We start from the raw sequence: 14,459 nt of genomic DNA on the forward strand, positions 1-14,459 counted from the left end.
TCTGTAGCATGCTTTTGTTGAAAAAGTTACAAGGATAAGCACGTTATCTTGGGCTTAGAAGTAATTTTAATTAAGTAGTCAGGGGGATGAAACCAAGTTTGTCCTTCAAGTGACTGTTCTGTTTGCAAATGTTTGGGGGATGAGAGGCAGAAGGAAAAAACAAGGGACAAAACAAGCGCTACTTTTGCCTTTGGTAAATGAGGTGATTAAAAGCTACAGTGTTGGGCACTTGGCAGACTAAGCAACATGCAGATTTATTTTCTTCATACCAGCTTAACACAGCCTGTTTTGTCTTTGGCTGCTTGCTTTAACACCCAAAAGAGAAATTTTAAACCAGCTCTCTTATACTGAGGAAGATTTACTTCCTGGGTAATTAGAAAAAACCAGACACAGACGACCCTAGCGCACAACATGACACCACTCCAAGTCAGTCAAACATAGCACACACTGGTTAACAAGTAACAGAGTTTGTAACTGATAATAGTAACAAAATCTCTTGCTCTTGAGAGTACCGGATGACAGACCTAACTTTAGAGCCCAGTACATGAGAGTCTAGAGGCTCACTTGTTAAGACTGCAGTTGAATTCATTAATGAATCTCAGCAGATGCTATCAGAAAAGTATGTCATCCATCAAAACTCCTTATAATAAAGGGTCATAGTTCTCTTACACAATCTAAGGAATATGGGTAATACATTATAAGCAAGCTTGGTTTCTTATATAAAAAAAAATTACAACTCCTCTACAATAATTTTGCTCCAAGAGGATGGGGTTTTTTTGAAGAAATGTTATTTATATCATGTTTTCAGAATTAAGAATAAACCACAAATAACAGCAAGTTATTCTACAGATTAATTACCTGTATTACTAGGTCTATTCTGAATATATCCAGCTTCATACTCCACTGAATTACACTGCTTGATTACCACAAAACCTTCAATTGCTCACAAGTCAGATATATATGTTTAGAAACCAAGTATAGATAGATAAGTGACACAAGTGATACTTACTGTAAAACCAAATGTACTGCTACCTCAGGATCTGAAGTCAATGTACTCAGCTTAGCATAAATTAACATGTAATAGAACAGGGCTTATTAGTTTCCCACAGATATTAAACAGCTCTGTATTTGTGTTGTTCTGTTCGTGTTGGTAAGGAGAAATCAATAATTTTACATTATAGAACAGTTAAGTGTAGTACTTCCATAACATAAAAAAGAAAGAATTTCATAATTAATAAAAGCAAAAGTAAAAACAAAAGTAATAATCCCCCAGTGAGAGAGGCAGTACATGTTTCAGCACCTAAGCCACAGTGCAGAACTGGTGCAGGGCTTCCAGCAGTTTTGCTCTACACTCAGGTAACAAAGCAAGTAAAACTTGAAAAAAGGCAACAAACTTCTTCACAGAATGCTCAGTGAAACAGATGGAGAGAAAAGAAAAAAACAAAGAGTCTCCCATGTTTACTTAAGGAGTTCAAAATTAAGTATATAAATTCACCTTTGCATTATGTACTATATTGAAAAGGACTTAATCTCAAAACATATTTAAAGTGCTTTATTTATGTTTGAGCATTTACCAAACCCATGAAGCTTGTGTCAAAAAGGTAGTTATCACAACACATAGTCCTCCCTTACTATTAAGGGTATAGATAATTTCACTACAAGAAGTCAAAGGTTCTATACCAAATACAACTACATATTTGTAAATGGCCAGGGGGGACAGGGGGCATGCTGTCCTGGTGAACTGTGGTATAATTATGTCTCAGAAAAGCACATGCTATTAATAAAAATTGTCTGTTATCATTACACTGGCAGGCCAGTTTCACACTTTGAAGAAATGTGATGCTGCAAGCCTATGCATTCATCTGCTACAAAAGCATGATGCTCCCTATTCATTCCAGGGAGATAGTACTTGATAGACACAGTGCACTGGCTAGAAACAGAATGCTGTTAGTCAATTAAGTGCTTCTTAATTTAATAGTATCAGCTCACTCACATGCTCTGTCAGTTATTTGGTACCTTTGGTCAAAGGCAACATGTAATAGGGCAGAATCAATGAAATGTTTAAATATTTATCTGAAAAATAATAAAGTCATATCTGCTCCGAAAAAAACCCAAAAGAAAACACAACTTTTCCCATTATTAAACACTGAATCACTTCCCAGCTACCAAAAACCCACAATGTTCCCCTTAATCTTGGAGCCTTATCAGCTCCCAGGTGCCAAACCACCAGCTTCCTCCAGATAGGTACCTTTTTCTCCAGGTGTACATTTTCATTATTAACAGGAAACTTACATACCCAAGCTGGAGAATAAATTTAAAATCCACTGAATTTAATGAACTGAAAGTTACAATTAGGACAGCTGCTTTACTCTAAGTATATTGCTGGGGTGTTCTGAAATCTGTCAGAGACTTTTGGTCTCTTGCTACATCAGAAGTGCACCCTGACTGGCACGGTCCTGAGGCTTTCCCTCAGCTTATGAAACTTTTTGGCAACTACTTCAAAGAACCACTGTGTTGCTAAAATCAACCATATCTGAAAGCAAGAAGAATCAGTTACTGAAGTTTTTCTTTTGTTGTTTTTTAATGAAAAAACCTTCACCATAGCTGCAAATGTAAAACCAAAATCACACTTGGGTGCAGTCTTATTGAAATTACTGTTAATTTAACGTACATGAAATACAGTATTGTAAGTATTTTCACAAATGAAGAGTTGCCCAATACTTGCAAATCTGGATTTTCTAAGTGACATCTCAAATTGCTTATTATTTTTGGAGTAAAATGGAAAGTATTGATTCCTTCCCAATTGTTCCCCACAATTATAAGTTGTAAAAAAGTATTTGCAATTATATCACTGGCTTTCAACATTCTAACAGTCATCAAATGCTGCACACCTTGATGAGCAGCCTAATCTGTGTTGTTCTACTATTGCTTTTCAAAAATAATTTTATTAAATATATGTACAATTTAAGTTTCTAATTAGGTATTCAAACTTGCATTTGACTAAATTCTTAGCAACTTTTTCAGATTTCAAACAAAATCAAGTATATTTACAGAAACACACTTTGAAGGAAAAAAGTTTATGACCCTTAACACAATAGGACCTATTTGCAAAAAAGATTCCCAAATGACATGATCTCTTTTCAAACTAATCCTGAATAGAATAATGCACAAGGTGATTTTGAGAGTGGTTTATGCACTACCCTAACTAAAGTTGACCAATAATTTTCTATCTAGCAAAAACTGAGAAAGCCATATTTGAAGGCAGAACAGAGACCGAAATTGCAATTGAGCTTACTGTATCACTCAAGTTAACAGAAGGTACTAATAAATACTTCTATTGACTCATGAATGGAAAGACTCAAGATTTAAAATTGAGTTAGGCATCCTCAAGGATGGAAATCTTAAACAACAGTAGTCTAGAGAGTGATGTGTCAAAGAGCGAACTATCAAGAGTTCTCTAATTTTACCTCCTTAAAGCCTTCTGGTAATTAACAAAATCCACTGACACACTGGGCCCAAAAATAAGCAGCCAGGGACATGATAAAAGTTCAAACTACACCACAACTATGGAGTTAATCCACACTGTAAGTCAGGATGTTAGCCAAAAATTTTTAAATTAATTTCCAAGGTGCTTTAATAAATTTGTACTGATACATAAATGGCTACAAGTATGTGCAAAAACTAAAAACTGTCCCATCCTATACCAACCACTGAAAGATAATGAAGACAACTTGTGCCCACTAGCTTGCTGAATGACTCCTTTCTTATAGTAAGCATGGATGAACACACTTTGAAATAACAACAGGAAGATAAGGTAAGCTGTACTTTAGCACCTGCTAGCTGTCTTCAACTTGACCAAAGTACAAGATGGAGATTTTTTTACGTACTATTAAGAACATTACCAAAATATTCAGGAAGTTACCCTCTTCCAGAAAAACCACTAGCAATGAAGCAACCATGGCAATCAAAAAAATCCTTGCATGTGCTTAACTTCAGGTACATCTAAGATTGCCTGTAACCAAAAACTCTGTAAGAATATAGAAAAAAAAAAGAAAATTGCCAAAATTCTGAAAAGTGTTTTATACCGATACAGATGCCAAAATAGAAGCCAACCACACAGACATCCAATATTTGGGACAGAAAATGTTATAATTTAAAACAAACCAGCAAAAGTCAGTGAAAGAGCAGATGGGAACTCCAGATGCTCGGGGCCAAACCCTGGGAGATGCCCCATGTTGAACAACAGGCTCCATACTCACACAGCTGTAGGCAAAACAACACAAGAAGGACACCACAGTACAAAAGCCCACACGTATACAAGTCCCAGCTCAGGCTCCCAGCTTTGATTCATAAAATGCGTCATCCCACAGAGCATAACTGTATCACATAACTTCCTAGGGAAATGGCCATGGTTACTCATCACAGTCTGGCATTATGAACCACTTGCTTTCCATAACACTACACACACCAGATTAAAATCTGTCTGGGGGTGGAGGGAGAGGACAGTGAGAAATCAGTGGACAAGATGTCAAATCATAACTACTCTGGCACTCTGAAGTACAAACAAAACAGTGTTTGACTTTTACCAAAATACTTTACTGTTGATTTCAGTTGCTTACAACTGCTCTTTTTTCAAAGTTTTTTAAGTCTTGTTTAGTTTTTTTTTTAAAAAAAATCTTTTTAATAGTGTAAATAATTAAAGATTTTTTTAAAAAGAGGTGCTTTTTGTTTCTTGATATAAAAAAAATGAAAAGAAAGCCTTATGTTGTGCACGTTATGTTTTACTTGATATTTAAAACATATCACAGAGGCATCCAGCCTTGGTTAGTACTACTGGCATCTGTCAGAATCAGTAAAATTAAAGCTGCTTCTAAGCCAGCGGAGCTGCATCTTGGCAGCTACAAAGGCTGAAACATCTTAAGATTTCACATTATTTTCACTATTTCTTCTCTTTCAGAAAATAAAAAAAAAGTAAAGCACACTTTAGTGTTGTCCACCTTATAATTTCAGAAATTAAACCTTTAAGATTATTTGAAACACTATGTGAACTCAAAGGAAGAGTAGGTGATTAGTTTCAGGTTACATTATAATAGAAGAGCAAGGCAGAGTTAGAATCACTTTCTGTACATCCAGTTTTCTTCTTCTTGCAGAGGACTTAGATGTATTGATTTTGTTTTCACCTCGATTGATAAAAAACCTCCAAAATTCCTTTTAAAACTGCACTGCTCACTATGATAACATGTATGCACGTTTCAATTAAGAACTGATTTTTGCTCACATTTTTCATTAATTTTTATGAGCAACGTCGCTAAATCTTAGTAAATTATAAAAACAAGAGATCCCTACAACTCGTAGATTATCACCTTAATACCGCACAGTATAAAGAATAGTTACCTAACCAACTTAACAGCAAACAAGCCACTAGGTTGAATTAGTAAGATAAAAGCTGGTTGTTGATAAAGATGATAGCAAGTAGGTGGCTTTGACAAGGGTTACCACATTACCCCTTGAAACATAATAAAGTGGTCAATTCAAGCAAACGTGACATACTTCTTGGGTTGCATTTCTGCCTTGTGATGCAAGGAAAAGTATCCATTTCAGATTTGGCAAAGCAGCACCTTTCAAAAAGCCCCAAATTCCTTCTGCTAGAAAAGGGATTATGATCTCTTAGCTTGATCCTCTAAAATCCAGATTCTGAATAATACAGTCTCTCCTCAGCAGAGCTTTCAGTCATACTTCAAAGCTTGGGACACTCTCTCTCCTCAACATACATTGCTGTAAGTGCTTGTAGGAAACAAACTTGCCAAGAGAGAGAAATTATGAAATTACAGCCAATATGGCAGATGAACACACACCCGTACCATGTGCAAGCTTCACTTGTTCCTTGTGATTTTAGTTTTGTCTCTAAAACCGCATTACTTGTCTACTATTCTTCTCTTCTCTTCTGAAGAAAGATTTGCAGAAGATTAACAGAGGGAACTTAGTCACAGAAATCAGACTAGCCAATCCTAACGATCTTCATTTCAAACAGAGGCAATTAGGATAACATGCTGGCTACAGACTACGGGGCCTAATAGCCTGCAGAGATCTATCACTGCATCCCTTTGCAATGATACACTCTCCTGTTAGACCAACGATGGGGTTCTTGGACAGAAGACCTGCATTTATTAAACAGAGAGGTGTTGTCGGATGCAGACACATGCTGAGATGAGACAGCAAGGCCACGTGAGAAGAGAAGGCCCTCAAACCATGAAAGTATGCCAGCCAAAGTTGGAGAAACTCTCAGAATGCTGAAACCACTGGTAAATTTCTGCCTGAATATTTTCCAACTGTTTTTCTGTGAACTGATTTAAAAATACCTCACATCTTATTGAGGAGTGCCAGATGGAGAATCTGTATTCGGAATGTATGTCCAGAGCCCAGATTTTGCTTGGACTTCTCCATCTTCCAAGCCAGGAGTACACAGGACTCATCAGATTAACAACAGTATAGCAGTGCACCAAGCATCTATGAGGTTTTGAGGTTTCTCTTGAACCTTACTGACCTAGTAGACAGTAACCCTTTGCTGTCATTACTCATGTGCAACGTTTAGAAATCAAAAACATAAAATCTAGCAGATAGGCATGACCAGACTTCAGAATCATGGTGATTTCAGCACAGCTCAAGAAACCAGATTATGTAAGGAAGCATCAGTATATTCCTTAGGGTGAAGGCTCTTCGAGATTTCGAATGCAGTTTGCCAAGAGGAGGAAAAATTAAGACCAAAAAAAAAACTTTATAAAGCAAGCTAATTGGAAATGTTTCCTATATTATCTGATTTACTAACATTTCAAGAAATATTTTTTGTGCAGGGATATGAAAAGAGAAATAAAAGGAATACAAAGCCCTGTGCAGGACACGTGACTAAGTTTCATACTACAATGCTAATAATAGAAATAAGAACTCAGTACATGCTGATATGAACGCAATGGTATCTTAGGGTATGGGGAGATTAGAATGAAGTATCTTAAGGTAAGTCAAGATGAAGCTCGGAGCACATTGGTTACTTCACTCCAACTGCCTATACCCCTGCACTTTCCCAGCAGGAATCAGCCCTACAGAGAATAACTTACCTCCTGTTAATTCACACTTGTCTCAAGGCGAGACCACTAATTTTCTAATTTTTAGGCCTTGGTAACAATAAAACACTACAGCTCATGAAAAGCATCCAGCTCCAAAACAAAACTGCAGGCAGAACGTTTCTGGCAGATACTGACACTTCTACATAGCCTAGACTAAATTGCCTAAACCCTGCCCTTGGGCTTAAGAGACAATCCCAGCCGAGAATTACCTGCTGATTGATTTGGGTAGCTTCCTCCTCGAGGAGAGCTGTCCCATGTTCTAGCCCAAGGTATCTGAAGTTCCCATTAGGGGCTGAAATGTCAGAGCTATGATTCCTCCCACAAGTCAGACACCTGCAAGCTGGTATGCACCAGTGCTGATCAAGGTTGCACCAAACTCCCCTCCTTCACTAACCTCAGGCCCTTAATACCGCAAAACAAAATACATGTTGCAGTGCTCCGCACAGCTAGCCAGAAGACATGAGAAACCAATACTACAAACTAAGACCTAATGCAAGGAAGAATTAAATAATTTTCACTTAGTATACTCAAAGCTGTAGTTTTGGGAAAACAACTGAAAAATGTTGTTCTCTCACTTTTCCACTTTACTGCAAACTTCTCAGCAGATGACCACACGCTGTTGCCTCTGACAGTTACCAGCTCCCAACTTCATTATTATAAAACTTAAGGAATTCTTTCTCATTCAAAAAATATGCCACAAGGCTCCTGCAAAGCTTACAATGCACGTCTACCATATTTAAAATAATATGGTTGTAACAATGCTCCTCATCACCATTATGCTTCAGTTTACTTTTAACAGGTCAATTTGTAATGAACAAATAGCACTATGTGTAGATGCCAGCATAGCAAATATTATTTATGAACATATAAAGTAACAAAATAGAAGAACCACTCACGTACATGCATTTAGTCCCCCTTGGAGAATTTAACATTAATGACTTTCGTGCACAACACTTCCAGTGTTGTGCCTCTGAAAGGTTACTCCTCTTTCAGTGTCTATGTAAAGCTATCGTTTACTCACCAGTACAAAAATTAGGTCACAGCTCAGAAATGTATGGACAACTGCTTCTAACACTGACTGTTAAAAAAACCCATCCAAGATCTTTGGAAATTAGTTGCTATTTTAGACCACTGGAGTGGATGAAAATAAGATTTATCACGTGACAAGTCATGAAGGTGAAGTTACTGCCACATCAGCTTTTTCAACTTCTGAATTAAGCATACTACACCAACAATACAAATTAATAAATTAAGAAGCAATTATGTACCCTTCTGGATATGCTATTATATTACAAAATTCAATTAATTGTACTCTTATTAGAGTCTTAGTTTATACTAAAAGTATTTTGCAAGCATCACGGTAAAAAGTGTTGCACAGTCACTGTGACATTACCCAAAATATCTGTCCTGAAATCATGAACTGTCCCATTCTTGGAATGTGCAAAGATGGTGATAACGAACACGTAAGAAACACTTATGGAATCACAGAGAGAGTTAACAAATGTTAGAAGATTTTTTCCAGGAATCTACTGCCAGCAGTATTAAGAGTATTTAATGAAACAAACTCAACCTTATCAACAAAAGTTTGTTCTTAAATGAGCTGTTCTGCTAAGTGTACTTAGAAATACATGGAGTATTGCATTTTTTTCTTATGAACTAAAGAACACGAGGCATTAGACACTTGTCAGAAACCCATCTAGACACTTCTGCCACAATACAGTGCCAGAGAATGTCAACATCATAAAAATTAGTGTTTTTACTTCATCATCAAGTTTTTCCAGATATAGTAATGAAGCAGACCTTTCTTCCCCCAATTCCTGTTTGTTAAGTTTCCTTTATGGTCAAAACTGCCCAGGTAATAGAAACAATTTGTTTTTTCTACAGGTTAGTTTCAGATAAATTAAAAAAAAAAAAAAAAAGTGCAACTCTCCTCCAAAGCTAAGTATTCTCCACATCTAAATCCACTTTTTATAAATAAGTTTTCTATGCAATACCGTGCAAAATCAGTGCTTCATTAATACCAACATTTCCACCAAAAAGACAGTTCTGTATTACCCAAGCAGCAGCACCAGTATTAATATCTTCAAAGCGCTAATTTGTTCCTGTTTCTATTACACAGGTATTAGAGCAGGAGCAATTTGTATGACAAGCTGTACAACCACGAGGGAAGCAACCATCCTAGCAGGGAAAAACAAACAAAAAAACCCAACAACAAACCGAACCTTGTATGTTTGAAAGAGGAAAGCAATGAGCTACAGAAGGAGAGGCTGACTAATTCAAATAATCTCAGTGAAGAGAGGAAATGAGGAATGCTGTAAGATGAAGGGGAATTTTACATTAAAAGAAGGATCTTTTATTGCCCTTGCATGTGTTGCACAACACCAACAAGGCAACTCTTTTTCTCACTTCACAGAGGTTATCTATCTTACATATATTATATTGATATATTACGCATTGGAGATTTCTACACCTCCACGCTCTTAAGTCGGCATGCAAAATGCTGAAAGTAGCCACCGAGGAGAGACGGCAGCCTCTGAGGTGACTATTAGCTCTGGGCTTTAAGTTTCCGTCCCTCGGCAGAGCCGCGTCGAGCCCGTCCGTGCGGGCAGGGGCAGGAGCAGGAGCAGGGGCAGGGGCAGGAGCAGGAGCAGGGGCAGGGGCAGGGGCAGGGGCAGGGGCAGGGGCAGGAGCAGGGGCAGGGGCAGGGGCAGGGGCAGGGGCAGCGGCACTCAGCCCCCGCAGCCGCAGGCATTCGGTGCTCGGACCAGCTCGAACAAAGTCTGAGGCGAGGAGCTCCGCCAGCGGCTGGCGGGAATAAAAGGTGGGAAGCGCGAAGGAGCCAAACCAGCCCTACAGTAAGTCAGGAAGGGCAAGGGCAGGAGCGAGCGGGGTCGGAACGAGGGCTTCCACCGCTCCCGCCCCGCGGACCCGACGGCGCCCACCTGCCCAGCCGCACCCGCGCTGCGAAAGACTCAAACCGAGGGACCTTCCGGGGCAGCGCCGAGCCCCGGGACAGCCCGGGGCGCTCCGAGCCGCTCGCTCCCCTCCGGCACGGCTCGGCTCGGCACGGCACGGACGCGCAGTCCGGCACGGCCGCTCACCTTCCCGCCCGCTTCCCCCCGCCGGGAGCAGCCCTCGCCCCCGCCGCTCTCCCGCGGGGCCAGCCCGGGCACCCTGCCGGCCGAGGCGGGAGCCGCGGGGGCGGCCCCGGCGGCACCACCCGCCCCCGCCTCCCGGCGGCGCCCCCTTTCCCCGCAGCCCGGCTTCCGCGCCCCGCGCCGCTCCCGCCGCCCCGCCCGGTACCTGCCGCGCCGCCCCGCGCCGCCGCCCCGCTCCCCCAGGGGGCGCAGAGAGGCCGGCCCGGCCGCTGCGGGCACCGCGTGGATCGAGGCGAGCAGGTGCGGAGCCCCGGGAGCGCGGAGACGGAGCCGACCCCGCTCCCCGATCCCGCCGCCGGCTCCTGCGCCTGGGCGGGGCGGGGCGGGAAGCAGCGCCCACCCGCCCGTGGCCGCCCCCTGGCGGAGCGAGCGGAGCGGCCCGGCCCGGCCCGGCCGCGCACCCTTCGCCCCGCTTCGGCCGCACTCGGGAGCCTTCGGCACTTTCCGCCGCTGATGGGCGAGGCGGGGCGGGGCGGGTGGGGGGAGCGGGAGCCGAGCCGCCCTGCGGGGCAGCGCGCGTGCGCCGTGCGGGGCCCGCCCCGGGCACCTGTCCCGGCACGGCGGGAGGGCGGCGGGGCCGCCCTGGGAGAGGCGGGAGGTTGTGCTGCCGGGGCTGCTCCTGCCTGCGGGCTCCTGCCGGCTGAGGGGCGCCCGGGAGCTTGTGCCACCTTGCGGGGTGCGGCTGTGCTTCCTCCCAGCGCTGCCGGTCGGGCAGGCAGCGCTGCGTGGGCAGGCACGAGCTGGCCCCCCACGCGCCTTGGTTTTCCAGGGAGACACTTCCAACAGGAGGTCTTTTTCCGACTGGGGACCGCTTGAGTGCGGCTTCAGAGGTTGGCAGCAGCAGCTGCTGGGGGCCCCGGCCAGGGGCACCTGGGGTCTGCCGGCTTTCCTCACCTGGGGTAGTAGCACCCACAGTGCAGAGATGGGTGGATTGCCATCAAAGACAGCAGTTTCCCGCACATCCCACTCCCGCAGGGGAGCGGGCAGGTCTGGCCACTGGTGGGGCGGGAGGCGGAGGTCCCCGGAAGGCAGGGGCAGGAGGAGTGCTGTGCCTCCCGCCTTCCGACTGCTGGCGGAGCGCGCCGTGGCACCGTGCGGAGGGGCCGGCTCGGGTCTTGCCATGGTGTAACTGTGTCAGAGCAACTCTACACCCGTGCGCATTAACCGAGCCTTTCAGCAGAGCTAATTAACTGAAGCAGAATACCTCAGTGTCCAAGCACTCCGGCGGTATGTTATCTCCAGTGGCAAAGAAACTTCCGGATGCGTTTTCCTGCCCTTGTGGTACAGCTGTGCTAATGCAACTGTAAATGAGATCAATAAAACAATCCAGGCTAAAGCATACACAAAAACTCTTTACAAAATATGTGAGGCTTGGATGTTAGTTTCCCAATCTGTTTTAGCCCCTGGCCCGCCCTCAGACCAGGGGTGGGAGCAGGGAGAGAGTGAACTGCTGTGCCAGAAGCTCCATGCAAGAGAGACAGAGAAAACCAAAGCCACGCCAGAGGAAAGCATACCAGGCTGCTCCTTGACACGGCCGCATTGTTACAACTTCCAGAATTACCCTTTTCAAACTGAATTTAGGGACCTCTCTGGTGTATTGAATAGCAGTGTAACTCCACCTGCAGTGGAGTTGTGGCTTTCCAAAACGCAACTTGGCTCTTGCAGTCTTCTTGCTCTGAACTGCTCATCTAGTCAGCCTTTCCTCAGTATGCCACCTTGCTGGCTAGTTTGGGTAGAGTAATTTGAAGGTAGCAACTCCAGATAGAGTGAAGGCAGGAGAATGGCAGCCAGTTCACGCATGTTTACCCAGTACTGCCTAACTAAATTTGCGTCCTGGAGGCGCATAGCTGTAACACATGCTTTCCCACCAGGGACAATGCACACCGCTGCTCAGCACGGCTGGTTTGCAGGGTTTTTCAGATTTCCCACAGGATCCTCTGGACAATTCTGTCTTACACTCAGAAACATCTTCAGAAATACCTACCTTGAAGAGCAAAAGACTTGATTGAGGGAGGCTTCTAATCCCTCTTCATTTACAGAAGGTGCAAATACTTCATCTTCTACACATGTAAATCCTAATGAAATATTCAAAGTCGACAGGCTTCATTCTTGTTAACTGGTTCTGAGGCTCTAACTGGGAATAAGTTCAAATGTTAACTCTGTAACATTCCTACTCAGTGTGAGAATACTTAGCTGTGGAATTAGAGAGTTTGTTAGAAAGCACTGGCGTTGCCATCCTGGGGTCAGCCCATTAGGTCTGTGTGTTTCTAGCAGAACCTCTCCTTAATGAGTGAGGATTATACCCCTCCAGCACTTTGTGTGCCATGGAAGGAAGCTAAACTTCCTTTGAACCGATACTCTGCATTTTCCAAAGTACTTTGTAAGCAATAGTCATAATCTCTTACTTTAGAGGGAATGCCGTAAAATGTGCATAACAGATACATGGCGTGAACAGATGGCCAAAGCTGCTGCTCCTCGTATTAAAAGTTACTGTATCTTGCCTTTCACATAGTCCCATATAAGTCTTTAAGAGCATTAATTTATTGGCATGATAGTCAATACATTCCAATTAATCATAGCCAGGGTCTGATGACTTTTAGAGATGAAATATGAGTGTATTACGCATTTGATATAATTTTACAATTCCTGTGTTTCCAGTAGGACAAAAGCTGCAAAGCTAGATAATTCTTTTGTTACAACACCAGAAATTACATTGTTGGACATTCAGGGAAATACATAATCCCAGCCTTCCCATATGTTAAAACTCTTGTAGCAACTACTGTCAGTCATACCAATGAAGAAGAGTATCCCTCATTCTGCTGACTGGGAGTTGCAGTTTTAATGGGAACAAAAAAACAGCTTTCTATTCTACACAATTGCTTACAGCTCCAAAATTCTGTTCTTGGAAAGCACTTTCCCAGATTCCTTGGTAGTATGAAAGGCATAGAATCCTTTACTGATTAAGAGCAAGGAAGAGAAGAAGGAACACCAGATCTATGGCTGCCACACAGAGGATACCATAGGAGTGCTACGAAATATCTCCCGATAGATGATCTCTCCCACCAAATATTCTATCAGCTAATAACAAAATAGCTATGTTTCAAAAACAGTTATGTATGTGAATGTTTCTATATATCACCTGTTTGTTAAAAATGTGCTATATTAGGTAACTATTAATTCATTACCTGTAAGTGTTTTTCCTATCACACAATCAAAAATGTGGACAAAATACTACTTCCATGAAAATAACAGCCTGAAATTAAAAAGAAAAAACACCACTCCCCTCCAAAAATAGAACAAAAAAATCAAACCCAAAAAAAACAAATAAACAGAATAAAGGTTGTTTCTGCTAATTTCACCTTTTGTGGCAAAGGCATTAGTATTTTCTGTAGTTATACAAACACACTGTTTTCTGCAGGGTTGTCACTGCACATGTTAACACCTACCAACTGGGTGGCTACTCTCATCCTGTTGATTATTCTGCTGAGGACACAGGTTTTCAATTCTCAGTTCCTGTATGTGTTTGGTCACAACTCTGAGCACTTCTTTAAATAGAAAAATCACAAGCTGAACCTCTTTTCGGTTTACTTAGAAAAATGCCCCATTCCTGATCAGAGGGAAGAAGTCCTGCTGGAGTGGCTTCCACAGCATAACCCAGAAGTGCTGTTGCAACAGCAAACATCTCTGATAGCAGTTTGTGCAGCAAACTAGACAGGCATCAGGTTCTGCTTAAAACTAGATAAGGAAAAAAATACGTGGGTAGTGTTACTTTTAATATAGGTGAGTTCTCCAGTTCGGTTAACTTGTAGTACCATGAGGAAAAGTGTAGCACTGTGAAAAGTTGAGGAGAAGAGAAGGCTACTTATTTGAGCAGCACATCCAGCTTATGCTACCCCTTAGTGAGTTCATGAAAGCACGGTCTGATTTCACAGCTTAGACTGGCTTTCTCTTCTCACCATTAGTAGCCCGGAAAAGATTAGCAGGAAAAAGTCCTGATCACTGCTGGGCTGTGACTTAGATGGAGACAAAATACAGAGCATATTTTAAGAGATGTATAAAATGATTCTGTTGCACTTAATATCCAGTTTTGGACAACCTGTAGGAAAGGAGTACGAATAACTGATTTAGCAAACAAGTCTAATGGGGAAATGTTACAGATTTGTACTGGCTTGGGATGGGC

At 42.5% G+C, this 14,459-nt stretch overlaps 1 protein-coding gene across 3 annotated transcripts in view; it reads right to left on the reverse strand.

Moving 5' to 3' along the window:
* The window catches only part of PTPN3 (protein tyrosine phosphatase non-receptor type 3), a 125,141-nt gene extending 114,561 nt beyond the window's left edge, over nt 1-10,580 (reverse strand). For 2 of the 3 annotated variants that reach the window (XM_051611341.1, XM_051611338.1), the window contains exon 1: nt 10,078-10,271. The gene's annotated coding sequence lies outside the window, so the exon portion shown is untranslated. Of the gene's footprint in view, nt 1-10,077; nt 10,272-10,424 lie in introns of those variants that run through there. The other variant, XM_051611339.1, reaches the window with a different exon arrangement.
* Between the last annotated feature and the right edge of the window lie 3,879 nt (nt 10,581-14,459).

The sequence above is a fragment of the Apus apus genome, chromosome 2, assembly GCF_020740795.1.
Source record: "Apus apus isolate bApuApu2 chromosome 2, bApuApu2.pri.cur, whole genome shotgun sequence".
NCBI lineage: Eukaryota > Metazoa > Chordata > Aves > Apodiformes > Apodidae > Apus > Apus apus.